This window comes from Coregonus lavaretus (assembly GCF_964263955.1).
Source record: "Coregonus lavaretus genome assembly, chromosome: 3".
NCBI lineage: Eukaryota > Metazoa > Chordata > Actinopteri > Salmoniformes > Salmonidae > Coregonus > Coregonus lavaretus.
The window spans coordinates 36,167,237-36,180,917 of record NC_139990.1 but is presented as its reverse complement, the minus strand read 5'-3'; the positions used below and the strand labels follow the sequence as shown (position 1 = coordinate 36,180,917).

Below are 13,681 nucleotides of genomic sequence, written 5' to 3'. Positions count from 1 at the left end.
CCACAATACACTGTGCCAAACAGGCTGCCTAAGTATGGGTCCCAATCAGAGACAACAATCAACAGCTGATTCACGTTGCCTCTGATTGAGAACCACACCGGCCAACATAGAAAACACATAACTAGAGACTACCATAGAAACACAAAACATAGACACTACACACCCTGGCTCAACATAACAGAGTCCCTCGAGCCAGGGCGTGACATCTATGGATTTCACATGACTGGGAATGCAGATATGCATCTGTTGGTCAAAGATAGTGTTTGAAAAAATTAGGGGCGTGGATCAGAAAATCAGTCAGTATCTGGTGTGACCAACATTTGCCTCGTGCGGCGTAACACATCTCCTTCGCATAGAGTTGATCAGGCTGTTGACTGTGGCCTGTGGAATGTTGTCCCACTCCTCTTCAATGGCTCTGCGAAGTTCCTGGATATTGGCAGGAACTGGAACACGCTGATGTACATATCGATCCAGAGCATCCGAAACATGCTCAATGGGTGACATGTCTGGTGAGTATACAGGCCATGGAAGAACTGGGAACTGTTCCGTTTCCAGGAATTTTGTACAGATCCTTGCGACATCGGGCTTCACAGTATCATGCTGAAACATGAGGTGATGGCAGCGGATAAATGGCACGACATTGTGCCTCAGGATCTCGTCATGGTATCTGTGCATTCAAATTGCCATCAATAAAATGCTATTGTGTTTGTTGTGTGTAGCTTATGCCTGCCCATACCATAACCCCACCGCCACCATGGGGCACTGTTCACAACATTGACATCAGCAAACCGCTCTCCCACACGACTCCATAAACCTGGTCTGTGGTTGTGAGGCCGGTTGGACGTATTGCCAAATTCTCTAAAACGACGTTGGAGGAAGCTTATGGTAGAGAAATTAACATTAAATTCTCTGGCAACAGCTCTGGTGGACATTCGTGCAGTCAGCATACCACGCTCACTCAAAACTTGAGACATCAGTGGCATTGTGTTGTGTGACATTTCAGAGTGCCTTTTATTTTACCCAGCACAAGATGCACCTGATCATGCTGTTTATTCAGCTTCTTGATATTCCACACCTGTCAGGTGGATGGATTATCTTGGCAAAGGAGAAATGCTCACTAACAGGGATTTAAACAAATTTGTGCACAACATTTGAGAGAAATAAGCTTTTTGTGCATATTGAAAATGTTGGGTATCTTTTAATTCAGCTCATAAAACATGGGACCAACACTTTACATGTTGCGTTTATATTTTTTTTCAGTGTAAATAGACTTTGTAAAAGTACCTTGTGTTTGAGCTGATTCCAGTAAAGACTGGGGTCTTGGCCTCTGTCTGTAAATAACATTATTATTATTATTATTATTATTATTATTATTATTATTATTATTATTATTATTATTATGTATATGACAATGGTAACATGCAATGTACGTATTATGTTGAGTGTGTAATGTGCAGTGTTTATTTTGTATGCCGCAGTACTGTGTGTCTAAGACAATTTCCCCTTCTGGGACACTGAAGTTCATCCTATCCTATCCTATTTGCACTGGTCCCCCATCACCTAACTAAAGTAAGACCAAAACACTTTTCCATGAGTTACTCAGTCAAATGCTTACCTGCGGTACAGCAAGGGGAACTGCCCCTGCTTACCTTCAGGATATGCTCAAATCCAACATCCCAACCCGAGCACTCCATTCCGACACCTCTGGTCTCTTGGCCCTCCCATCCCTACGGGAGGGCAGCTCCTGCTCAGCCCAGTCAAAGCTCTTCTCTATCCAGGCATCCCAATGGTAGAACTAGCTTCCTCCTCAAGTCAGGACAGCGGAGTCCCTGCCCATCTTCCGAAAAATTCTGACACCCTACCTCTTTGAAGAGTATCTTAAATAACTCTCACGTGGACAACTGCTCGTCTCACATCTCATTCCAAAATCATGGGCATTAATACGGAGTTGGTCCCGCCTTTGCTGCTATAACAGCCTCCAATCTTCTGGGAAGGCTTTCCAATAGATGTTGGAACATTGCTACGGGGACTTACTTCCATTCAGCCACAAAAGCATTAGTGAGGTCGGGCACTGATGTTAGGCGATTAGGCCTGGCTCGCAGTCGGCATTCCAATTCATCCCAAAGGGGTTCATTGGGGTTGAGGTCAGGGCTCTCTGAAGGCCAGTCAAGTTCTTCCACACCGATCTCAACAAACTATTTCTGTATGGACCTCGCTTTGTGCACAGGGGCATTGTTTTTTTTTACTCTTGTTTTTATTTTATTTATTTTTTGGGGGGGGGGATGGATCAGCTTAATATTGCAGATAGATTGTATCTTCTATCAATGTAATTGTCTGCATCACTTCCAATCCCCCATTTTTTTATATACTCCCCTTTATTACTTTTCAACCCAGCCATCCTTTCCCTACTTGGAGTAAATTAGTGAACAACAATGCCCAGGCCTCTACTTCCGGTCTATACTTACTATCTACACCTTATGGACACAGTTCATTTTACAATAATTCTATTATATATATATATATTATTTTTTTTTGCTCCTGAACTTCTTCGACTCTCAACCTCTCCGATCATTTTCATGATGTCCATCCGATTTTCTTCTATATGCCATATCTTTCTAACTGTGCTCTTTCTCCCACTTAAAAAGATGAGAGAGGCATGTAATTTTCATCATAGGTACACGTCAACTATGACAGACAAATTGAGAAGAAAAAAATCCAGAAAATCACATTGTAGGATTTTTTATGAATTTATTTGCAAATTATGGTGGAAAATAAGTATTTGGTCACCTACAAACAAACAAGATTTCTGGCTCTCACAGACCTGTAACTTCTTCTTTAAGAGGCTCCTCTGTCCTCCACTCATTACCTGTATTAATGGCACTTGTTTGAACTTGTTATCAGTATAAAAGACACCTGTCCACAACCTTAAACAGTCACACTCCAAACTCCACTATGGCCAAGACCAAAGAGCTGTCAAAGGACACCAGAAACAAAATTGTAGACCTGCACCAGGCTGGGAAGACTGAATCTGCAATAGGTAAGCAGCTTGGTTAGAAGAAATCAACTGTGGGAGCAATTATTAGGAAATGGAAGACATACAAGAACACTGATAATCTCCCTCGATCTGGGGCTCCACGCAAGATCTCACCCTGTGGGGTCAAAATGATCACAAGAACGGTGAGCAAAAATCCCAGAACCACACGGGGGGACCTAGTGAATGACCTGCAGAGAGCTGGGACCAAAGTAACAAAGCCTACCATCAGTAACACACTACGCCGCCAGGGACTCAAATCCTGCAGTGCCAGACGTGTCCCCCTGCTTAAGCCAGTACATGTCCAGGCCCGTTTGAAGTTTGCTAGAGTGCATTTGGATGATCCAAAAGAGTATTGGGAGAATGTCATATGGTCAGATGAAACCAAAATAGAACTTTTTGGTAAAAAATCAACTTGTCGTGTTTGGAGGACAAAGAATGCTGAGTTGTATCCAAAGAACACCATACCTACTGTGAAGCATGGGGGTGGAAACATCATGCTTTGGGGCTGTTTTTCTGCAAATGGACCAGGACGACTGATCCGTGTAAAGGAAAGAATGAATGGGGCCATGTATCGTGAGATTTTGAGTGAAAACCTCCTTCCATCAGCAAGGGCATTGAAGATGAAACGTGGCTGGGTCTTTCAGCATGACAATGATCCCAAACACACCGCCCGGGCAACGAAGGAGTGGCTTCGTAAGAAGCATTTCAAGGTCATGTTGTGGTCTAGCCAGTCTCCAGATCTCAACCCCATAGAAAATCTTTGGAGGTAGTTGAAACTCCGTGTTGCCCAGCGACAGCCCCAAAACAGCACTGCTCTAGAGGAGATCTGCATAGAGGAATGGGCCAAAATACCAGCAACAGTGTGTGAAAACCTTGTGAAGACTTACAGAAAACGTGTGACCTGTGTCATTGCCAACAAAGGGTATATAACAAAGTATTGAGAAACTTTTGTTATTGACCAAATACTTATTTTCCACCATAATTTGCAAATAAATTCATTAAAAATCCTACAATGTGATTTTCTTAATTTTTTTTTCTCATTTTGTCTGTCATAGTTGACGTGTACCTATGATGAAAATTACAGGCCTCTCTCATCTTTTTAAGTGGAAGAACTTGCACAATTGGTGGCTGACTAAATACCTTTTTTCCCCACTGTAAGCATTTCACGGTAATGTCTACACCTGTTGTATTCGGCGCATGTGGCAAATAATGTTTAATTTGATTTGATTTGATTGTTGCTCCTAGACGTTTCCACTTCACTATAACAGCACTTACAGTTGACCGTGGAAGCTCTAGCAGGGCAGACATTTGATGAACTGACTTGTTGGAAAGGTAGCATCCTATGACGGTGCCACGTTGAAAGTCACTTAGCGCTACTGCCAATGTTTGTCTATGGAGATTGCATGGTGATGTGCTCGATGTTATACACCTGTCAGCAACATGTGTGGCTGAAACAGCCGAATCCACTAATTTCAAGCGGTGTCCACATACTTTTGTATTTATAGTGTATCTTAAGATGAATGCACTAATTGTAAGTCGCTCTGGATAAGACTGTCTGCTAAATGACTAAAATATAAAATGTAAATGCAAAGGAGCATTATGTAATATTTTTTGCATTGTAGTTTCAGAAAATGTCCATAATGTATCTGCGGTAATAGTGGAATGATAGTGTTTCGCAATATTTTTATCCCAATTTTGGTCCTGTATGGCTCAGTTGGTAGAGCATGGCGCTTTTGCTAAATATTAAAGGAAATAGTAACACAAAATAACAATAACGAGCCTATATACAAGGAGTACCAGTACAGAGTCAATGTGCAGGGGTACGAGGTAGTTGAGGTCACTGAGGTTATATGTACATGTACTTTAGGTAGGGGTAAAAGTGACTAGGTAATCATTTACATTTTAGTAATTTAGCAGACGCTCTTACCCAGAGTGACTTACAGGAGCAATTGGGGTTAAGTGCCTTGCTCAAGAGCACATCGACAGATTTTTCACCTAGTCGGCTTTGGGATTCATACTTTTTGGTTACTGGTCCAAAGTTCTTAACCTCTAGGCTACCTGCCACCCCAATCAGGATAGATAATAAACAGAGTAGCAGCAACGTACACTACCAGTCAAAACTTTGTATATACCTATTCATTCAAGGGTTCTTCTTTATTTTTACTATTTTTTACATTGTAGAATAATAGTGAAGACATCAAATCTATGAAATAACACATACGGAATCATGTAGTAACCAAAAAAGTGTTAAACAAATCAAAATTTAAGAAGATGTGCCTGCTTAAAAGTTAATTTGTGGAACTTCTTTCATTAAGAAGTAATGCGTTTGAGCCTATCAGTTGTGTTGTGACAAGGTAGGGGTGGTATACAGAAGATAGCCCTATTTGATAAAAGACCAAGTCCATATTATGGCAAGAACAGCTCAAATAAGCAAAGAGAAACGACAGTCCATCATTACTTTAAGACATGAAGGTCAGTCAATACGGAACATTTCAAGAACTTTGAAAGTTTCTTCAAGTGCAGTCGCAAAAACCATCAAGCGCTATGATGAAACTGGCTCTCATGAGGACCACCACAGGAATGGAAGACCCAGAGTTACCTCTGCTGCAGAGGATCAGTTCATTAGAGTTACCAGCCTCAGAAGTTGCAGCCCAAATAAATGCTTCACAGAGTTCAAGTCACAGACACATCTCAACATCAAATGTTCAGAGTGTGAATCAGGCCTTCATGGTCGAATTGCTGCAAAGAAACCACTACTAAAGGACACCAATAATAAGAAGAGACCTGCTTGGGCCAAGAAACACGAGCAATGGACATTAGACCGGTGGAAATGTGTCCTTTGGTCTGATGAGTCAAACTTTGAGATTTTTGTTTCCAAACTATGTCCTTAGCTCTATGGCAGACTCTGTTAAGCAGTGTTCACATTGGCAGTTTGAAGTGACTCCAATCCAATTTTTTTGCATATTCGATTCAAATCTGCTCTTTTTCCTGCAGTATGAACAGCCAAAAAGCACATAGAATCTGATATTTCAAGCCACATTTCAAACCACCTTCATAGGAACAGGGAAACGTCCATGGCAGGCAACCTTAGCTTGCTACATAACTTCTGATTGATAGGAAGCATGAGCACCACCACTAATCATCCTACACCACTGCACACACACCCATCGTTACTATGACAACTAGCGTAGCCATGTCAGCAAATGACTGCTGTCTGAACACACACAAATCCGATTTGGTCACTTGTCTTGCTGTTTGGACAGTCAGTATTCCGAAACAGATTTGAAAAACCAAATAGATTTGAGCATTAAGGCCTGCAGTGTAAACAAGGCTTTAGTGATCCCTCTAAATTCTGGAAAACAGTAAATTCACTAAAGCGGGGAAATTCCTCTACTTCCCTGCCTAAGCAAGTAGGTTTAGACTCCTGTATCATTACAGAAAAAGTTAAGATTTGTGATGATTTGAAAGAAATGGTGGTAATACTAGTCAGGCCAGTCAGTTCGCTGTTCTTCCCATATAAAGCCTCCAGTTGCCTTGATGGATGATTAGTCAACCTCACGTGACTCGGGAAATGGTAGTCAGGGTTTTTCTTTTTGGCAACTCACAGAAACAGAAGCTCTTGCTGCCTTATTAGCTATTGACATCAAGTAGTCATTAGGGGCTGACAATTTGGACCCGTCTTAGCTTAAGTATGCAGTGCCCCTCTTTGCTGGTTCAGTAGTACACATTTGTAATTTAACTTTAGTATCAGGGAATATTCCAAAAGAGTGGAAAGAGGCTTTTGTGCTATCACTCCATAAGGCCATGGATAGCATTGATCTCGATAATTATTTCCAAGCTCCCTTATCTTCCGAAAATACTAGAATAAATGGTCAACAAAAAGCTACATTATTTTCTATTAACAGGTTTGAGCCCCCCTTGTGTCAAGCTTTTTTGTTAAGGAAAAAACTGCTGGTCCTTGATGTCCGATTCAAATAACGCATAGGTGACGAAGTGGATGATTATAATAACGCATATAAAACGTTGTACATGTCTACATAAGAAATGAGGTGGTGTTCTTGGACTAACAGTAACGTTCTAGTATGCTATTATATTCAGTATGTTAGGCCTATGTAGAATACTAATTAATCATTAAGGGATCTTGCGAGACATTGATTCAGCTTTGATCTAAACTTAATCATGGGTTTTTCTCAAAATGCTTAGTACCGTGCTCCGAGCACACACATTGGAGCACGGGAGGGTCAGAGTATGAGTCCAAATCAAAGTATGCAAAATGGAGCACAGAGGGCACTTCTCGAATGCGTACTCTGTTTTTACATACAGTATTTTGAAGCATGCATCGATGAAAGCTTCAACGGAAAGTATGCAAAGAAATATGATGCACAACATTATGCAACATTATGCAACATTTCCTGAAAAACGCTCCGACTTTGGAATTATATGTTGCCTATTCACATCTCATATGTTGCCTGATCGAGAGAACTCTTGTTGGTTGGGTCAGGGTGTGAGTTTCTGTTGAATTCTATGTTATTGTATTTCTAGGTTGTAGATCTAGTTTGAGATTTCTATGTTTGGCCAGGTGTGATTCCCAATCAGAGGCAGCTGTCGCTCGTTGTCTCTGATTGGGGATCATACTTAGGTAGCCTGGTTGCCTACCTTAGTTGTGGGATCTTGACTCGCGTTTGGCTTGTTGTGTTGTAGCCACTGTTTGAGCTTCACGTTTTGTTGTTTTGTTCTTTTGTCTAGTGTTTATTCGTATTAATAAAAATGTACGCATACCACACTGCACCTTGGTCTGACCCGTCTCTCAACGATCGTGACAGAAGATCCCACCAAACAAGTACCAAGCAGCGTGCCCAGGAGCAGAAGACACCCTGGACACAGGTGGGACAGACATTTTGGACTTGGGAGGAGATATTGGCTGGTAGAGGACCCTGGGTGAAGGAGGAAACCCAGGCAGGAGAGGAGAAACGGTGACTCAAAAGGACTCGGTCACGAAGAAAGCCCGGGGGGCACACAGGGGCACACAGGGTGGACGACGAGGCAGCAGGAGGCTGTGAAAGGGCTGACTGTAGAGGAGGAGGCCGCTATTTTAGAGGTCCTCCAAGACCTGCGGATTGACAGTTTAAGAGAGGAGGCCACCGCAATACGGGGGCTGATAGGGAGAATAGAGCAGGAGAGCTTCCTTAAAGAGGAGGCGCTGCAGGAGGCCCGTAGGGAGAAGGAAGTAGTGGAGGGAGGAGCTGGTCAGGCAACAAAAGCAGCGTGTGTTCATTGAGGAACCTAGGTATGCGGAGATACGCACTGAGTCGCCAGTGCGCATTCACAGCCCAGTGCGTCCTGTGCCAGCACCCCGCACGTGTCGTGCGAAAGTGGGCATCCAGCCAGGACGGGTTGTGCCTGCTCAACGCTCCTGGTCTCAAGTGCGCCTCCACAGTCCAGTATATCCTGCGGCAGTCCTACGCACTGTGTCGCCAGTGCACGTTCACAGCCCAGTGCGTCCTGTGCCAGCGCCCCGCACGTGCCGTGCGAAAGTGGGCATCCAGCTAGGACGTGTTGTCTGTTGCCAGCCCGGTACGCCCCGTACCTCCTCCCCACACCAAACCAGTGGTGCGTGTCGCCAGCTTGGTATGCCCCGTATCTGCTCCCCGCACCAAACCAGTGGTGCGTGTCACCAGCTCGGTACGCCCCGTACCTGCTCCCCGCACCAAACCAGTGGTGCGTGTATCCAGTCCAGTGCGGCCCGTACCTGCTCCCTGCACCAAACCAGTGGTGTGTGTATCCAGTCCAGTACGGCCCGTACCTGCTCCCCGCACCAAACCAGTGGTGCGTGTATCCAGTCCAGTACGGCCCGTACCTGCTCCCTGCACCAAACCAGTGGTGCGTGTATCCAGTCCAGTACGGCCCGTACCTGCTCCCCGCACCAAACCAGTGGTGCGTGTCGCCAGCCCGGTATGCCCCGTACCTGCTCCCCGCACCAAACCAGTGGTGCGTGTATCCAGTCCGGCACGGCCTGTACCTGCTCCCCGCACCAAACCAGTGGTGCGTATCGCCAGCCCGGTACGCCTCGTACCTGCTCCCCGCACCAAACCAGTGGTGCGTGTCTCCAGTCCGGCACGACCCATGCCTGCTCCTTGCACCAAACGAGTGGTGCGTGTCTCCAGTCCGGCACGACCCGTGCCTGCTCCTCGCACCAGACCAGTGGTGCGTGTTCCCAGTCCAGCTCCAGTCAGCGGTTCCACTCCGGAGCCAGAGCAGTCCGCTCCACCGGTGCCAAGTTCAGCTCCGGTCAGCGGCTCCATTCCAGTGCCAGGGCACAAAAGTAAAATGTTTGCTTTGTGTATATCTTGTTTAATCTCAATTGCCATTGCCCTGGCTGAAAGAAGGTTCAGACAATGGGTAAGTTCATATTAAGTCAATAGTGCTAACTGGTTAGCTAGCTAGCCACGAAGAATTGGTAGCTAACTACCCACAAACAGTTTACATCTACCTTGCATAACATTAGTTTTAGGTAATTGTTGCCTGTTTAACTAGCTGGCTGGCTAGATTATTATGATTCACATATATCTAGCTGATAATTATGAAGTAAAACATTTGCTTTGTGTATATCTTGTTTCGTCTATTGTTGCCATTGTCCTGGCTGGAAGAAGGTTCAGTGAATGGGGAGGTGCAGCGTGAGGTAATACAGTAAGGGGAGTGCTTCTCAAATGTAAAGTTTTATGAATCCACACTCGGAGCATAAAAGTGTGGAGCATGGTAGTATGCGCCACACGCATATTGAGAAACACCCTATATCTCACCTGGGATTTGAACGTGCCGCAAACGTACCAGGAGCCAGGCTGGCTACACTGTGGTCCAGTTAAAATCTTGCTCTTGTTTTAGTAAGTTTGAATAGCAGATCATGCCATTTGACTTCTGTTAAGGACGTTTTCATGAAAAAGTGTTCAATCACGTCCACCTACATTAACATTTGTAATTGGCTGATGCAGAATTTGTTACCGGATATAATCACTGCCACCTGGTCAGGTTAGCATAGGGCTAAATGTGCAAGGTTATGTAATGGGAACAGCTAACATTGGCTGAGGCGCATTTTGAGACAGAGAAAAGTTTCAACTTAAAACTTTTTTGAAATGTTTGCAAGTACGGACCCGTCGAGAGTTATTGGCATGCTGACTGCAAGAATGTCCACCAGAGCTGTTGCCAGATAAATTAATGTTAATTTCTCTACCATAAGCCATCTCCAACGTCATTTTAGAGAATTTGGCAGTACGTCCAACCGGCCTTAGAACCGCAGTATGACGTTGTGTGGGCGAGCGGTTTGCTGATGTCAACATTGTGAACAGAGTGCCCCATGGTGGTGGCGGGGTTATGGTATGGGCAGGCATGACCTACGGTCAATGAACACAGTTGCAACAATCACTACCGACTTCCAAACTGCCTTTGGAAGCAACATCAGCACAATAACTATTGGTCGGGAGCTTCATGAACTGGGTTTCCATGGCCGAGCAGCAGCACACAAGCCTAAGATCACCATGCGCAATGCCAAGTGTCGGCTGGAGTGGTGTAAAGCTTGCCGCCATTGGACTCTGGAGCAGTGAAAACGCGTTCTCTGGAGTGATGAATCACGCTTCACTATGAACAACTAATATACAATTAGCATCAGTAGAGTGAATCTGGGTTTGGCGGATGCCAGGAGAACGCTACCTTCCGAGGAGGAGCTGTTTTTCATGGTTCGGGCTAGGCCCCTTAGTTCCAGTGAAGGGAAATCCTAACGCTACAGCATACATTGACATTCTAGACAATTCTGTGCAACGATTCTGTCCAACATTGTGGCAACAGTTTGGGGAAGACCCTTTCCTGTTTCAGCATGACAATGCCCCCGTGCACAAAGCAAGGTCCATACAGAAATGGTTTGTCGAGATTGGTGTGGAAGAGCCCTGACCTCAACCCCATCGAACACCTTTGGGATGAATTGGAACACCGACTGCGAGCCAGGCCTAATTGCCCAACATCAGCGTCTGACCTCACTAATGCTCTTGTGGCTGGATGGAAGCAAGTCCTCGCAGCTAGTGGAAAGCCTTCCCAGAAGAGTGGAGGCTGTTATAGCAGCAAAGGGGGGACCAACTCTATATTAATGCCTATGATTTTGGAATGAGATGTTCGACGAGCAGGTGTTCACATTCTTTTGGTCATGTAGTGTACATGAAGCCAGTTCATACCTGCTTCTCATTGGACACGTCATAGTCTGGGCAATTTGAATGCACAGAGATACCTTGACGAGATCCTGAGGCCCATTGTCGTGCCATTCATCCCCTTCAGCATGGATCTGTACACAATTCCTGGAAGCTGAAAATGTCCCTGTTCTTCCATGGCCTACATACTCACCAGACATGTCACCCATTGAGCATGTTTGGGATGCTCTGGATTCACATGTACGACAGCGTATTCCAGGTCCTGCCAATATTCAACAACTTCGCACAGCCATTGAAGAGGAGTGGGACAACATTCCACAGGCCACAATCAACAGCCTGATCAACTTTATGCGATGGAAATGTGTCGCTCTGCATGAGGCAAATGGTGGTCACACCAGATACTGACGCCCCCTACTTTTCTTTTTACGGTATCTGTGACCAACAGATGCATATAATTTATGTATTCCCAGTCATTTGAAATCCATAGATTAGGGCCTAATGAATTTATTTCAATTGACTGATTTCCTTATATGAACTGTAACTCAGTAAAATCTTTGAAATTGTTGCATGTTGCATTGACACTTTTGTTCAGTATAGTTGTGTGTATGGACCCCTGGAAGATTAGCTGTCGTCATGGCGTCAGTTAATGGGGATCCCAATAAAGCTAAAGATACAAGGAGCGACCGCTTCATGTGACCGAATGTAACCTCTGGCTGATGTGTTTAGGGTAGTCTGATACATTATTTCCCATTTAAGCAGAACGTATTTGCTTATGGATGATTAAACAGAAATGTCTCAATGATTATTTTCTATCATATTTCTTAAATTATGTAAGCATTATTACATAAAAATGGTGTAACAGGACTATCTCACTATCTATGAAGAGAAACATCAGTAGCGGAATGTGCTGTTGACCACTGTTTTGTTTTGACAATCAATCAGAATTCTTGCTCATGATGCATACTTCTAAACAAATGCCCTTATCAAACATTATCTTCTGCTGATGGACAAATGAATGGCCGTTGGTGACATCGAAGTTCCATTTCAGGGTGTTTTTGCTCTCTTGCCGACTCCTTATGACTCATTGTATTTAGCATGACATTGAATGACATGATAGCACAAACAGATCTTGGACCAGGATACGGCGTAGTGACAGCGAGTGGAAGTTGAGTTCTTACCCGGCCAGACTGTCATGTTGCTCATCTGGTGCTCCGGAGTCCTGCAGGTAATTGTCTCATCAGACACACTCTGGATTTCACATTGCCTACCTGTAAACAACAGTGAGGGACAATCCATCAAGAGCGTGATCCGACTCTACGAAGGAACATTCTATTGAATTAAAGGCTACAACATAGACTGCAACAGACACAATCCATCATGAAAGGAAAATTCCATTGACTTGTATAAAGGCTACACGATGATTGACAGTCAGGGGCTTGAGTGTGAGATCATTCTTTACTCTTATTTTTGTCTTTCTCCCTGCTTTAAATCTAATACAAGCACTTAAATTTGACTTCATTCAATGTTTCTAAGTTCATATCTCCTACAGTATTTATTAGGCAGTTATGCAATTACAGTTAATAATTCAAACTTGCTTAAATGCCCAGTGCAGTCAAAATCCAGTTTTTCCTGTGTTTTACATCATATTTTACAAAGCTGATGAAACTAACACTGTAAAAGTGTGAGAAAAAGAATGTCAGTGTTATTTTCTGATAGTTGCTGGTTGAAAATCCATTTTTATGGAAATCTATTACAGTAATGTACTTAATTGTTACCCAGAAATTATTTGATATTGATAAAAAGAGCTGCATTGGGCCGTTAAAGAAATCTTCACTGAAGCTATTTAAGTGTAAACAGGTGAGTGGCAGTTACACAAGTTACAATGGAGTTTCTTACGCAAACAATAAAAAGACCTGAGAAGACAGACAGAGCTCACAAAATACTTTCGAACAGAAATGCAACAAGTGCAATGTAATTCTTGATGGTCCAATGTGTTTAAATACATTTCTCAAACAGATGATTCCTTTGTTTTCAAAAGGTTGTTCTTCTGGTTTACTTTCTGCCAGGTTGTGTAAAAAAAAAAAAGGTTACATTTAAAGTCAACCATATCGCCTATGAACAATGAACATGATGTGGGAATAAATGTGGTCTTTCACAACAGTTAATAGTCCTTTACCTCTTCGTTGATATCTTATTACAAAGCATGCTTCCCAAATGACACCCTATTCCTTTTATAGTGTATTACTTTTGACCAGGACCCATAGGGCTCTGTTCAAAAGTAGTGAACAATATAAGGAATAGTTTGCGGTTTGGAACGCATACAAAATGATGGAACCTTACTTTGACCAAACTGATCGCCCTGCATCTGTCCTAGAAGGAGGTCATCTTTATTAGAAGCTGGCATAATCTGCTATCATTTTACATTTACATAGTAAATGTAAATGTAAAATGATAG

General features: G+C 43.6%; 1 pseudogene across 1 annotated transcript in view; it reads right to left on the bottom strand.

Annotated features, from left to right (window-relative positions):
* LOC311107203 (fibrocystin-L-like) overlaps positions 1-13,681 on the bottom strand; it is an 80,918-nt pseudogene that overhangs the window by 51,149 nt on the left and 16,088 nt on the right. The window contains exon 8 of the transcript in view: positions 12,405-12,494. The product of the transcript in view is annotated as a fibrocystin-L-like (transcript). The remainder of the gene's footprint in view (positions 1-12,404; positions 12,495-13,681) is intronic.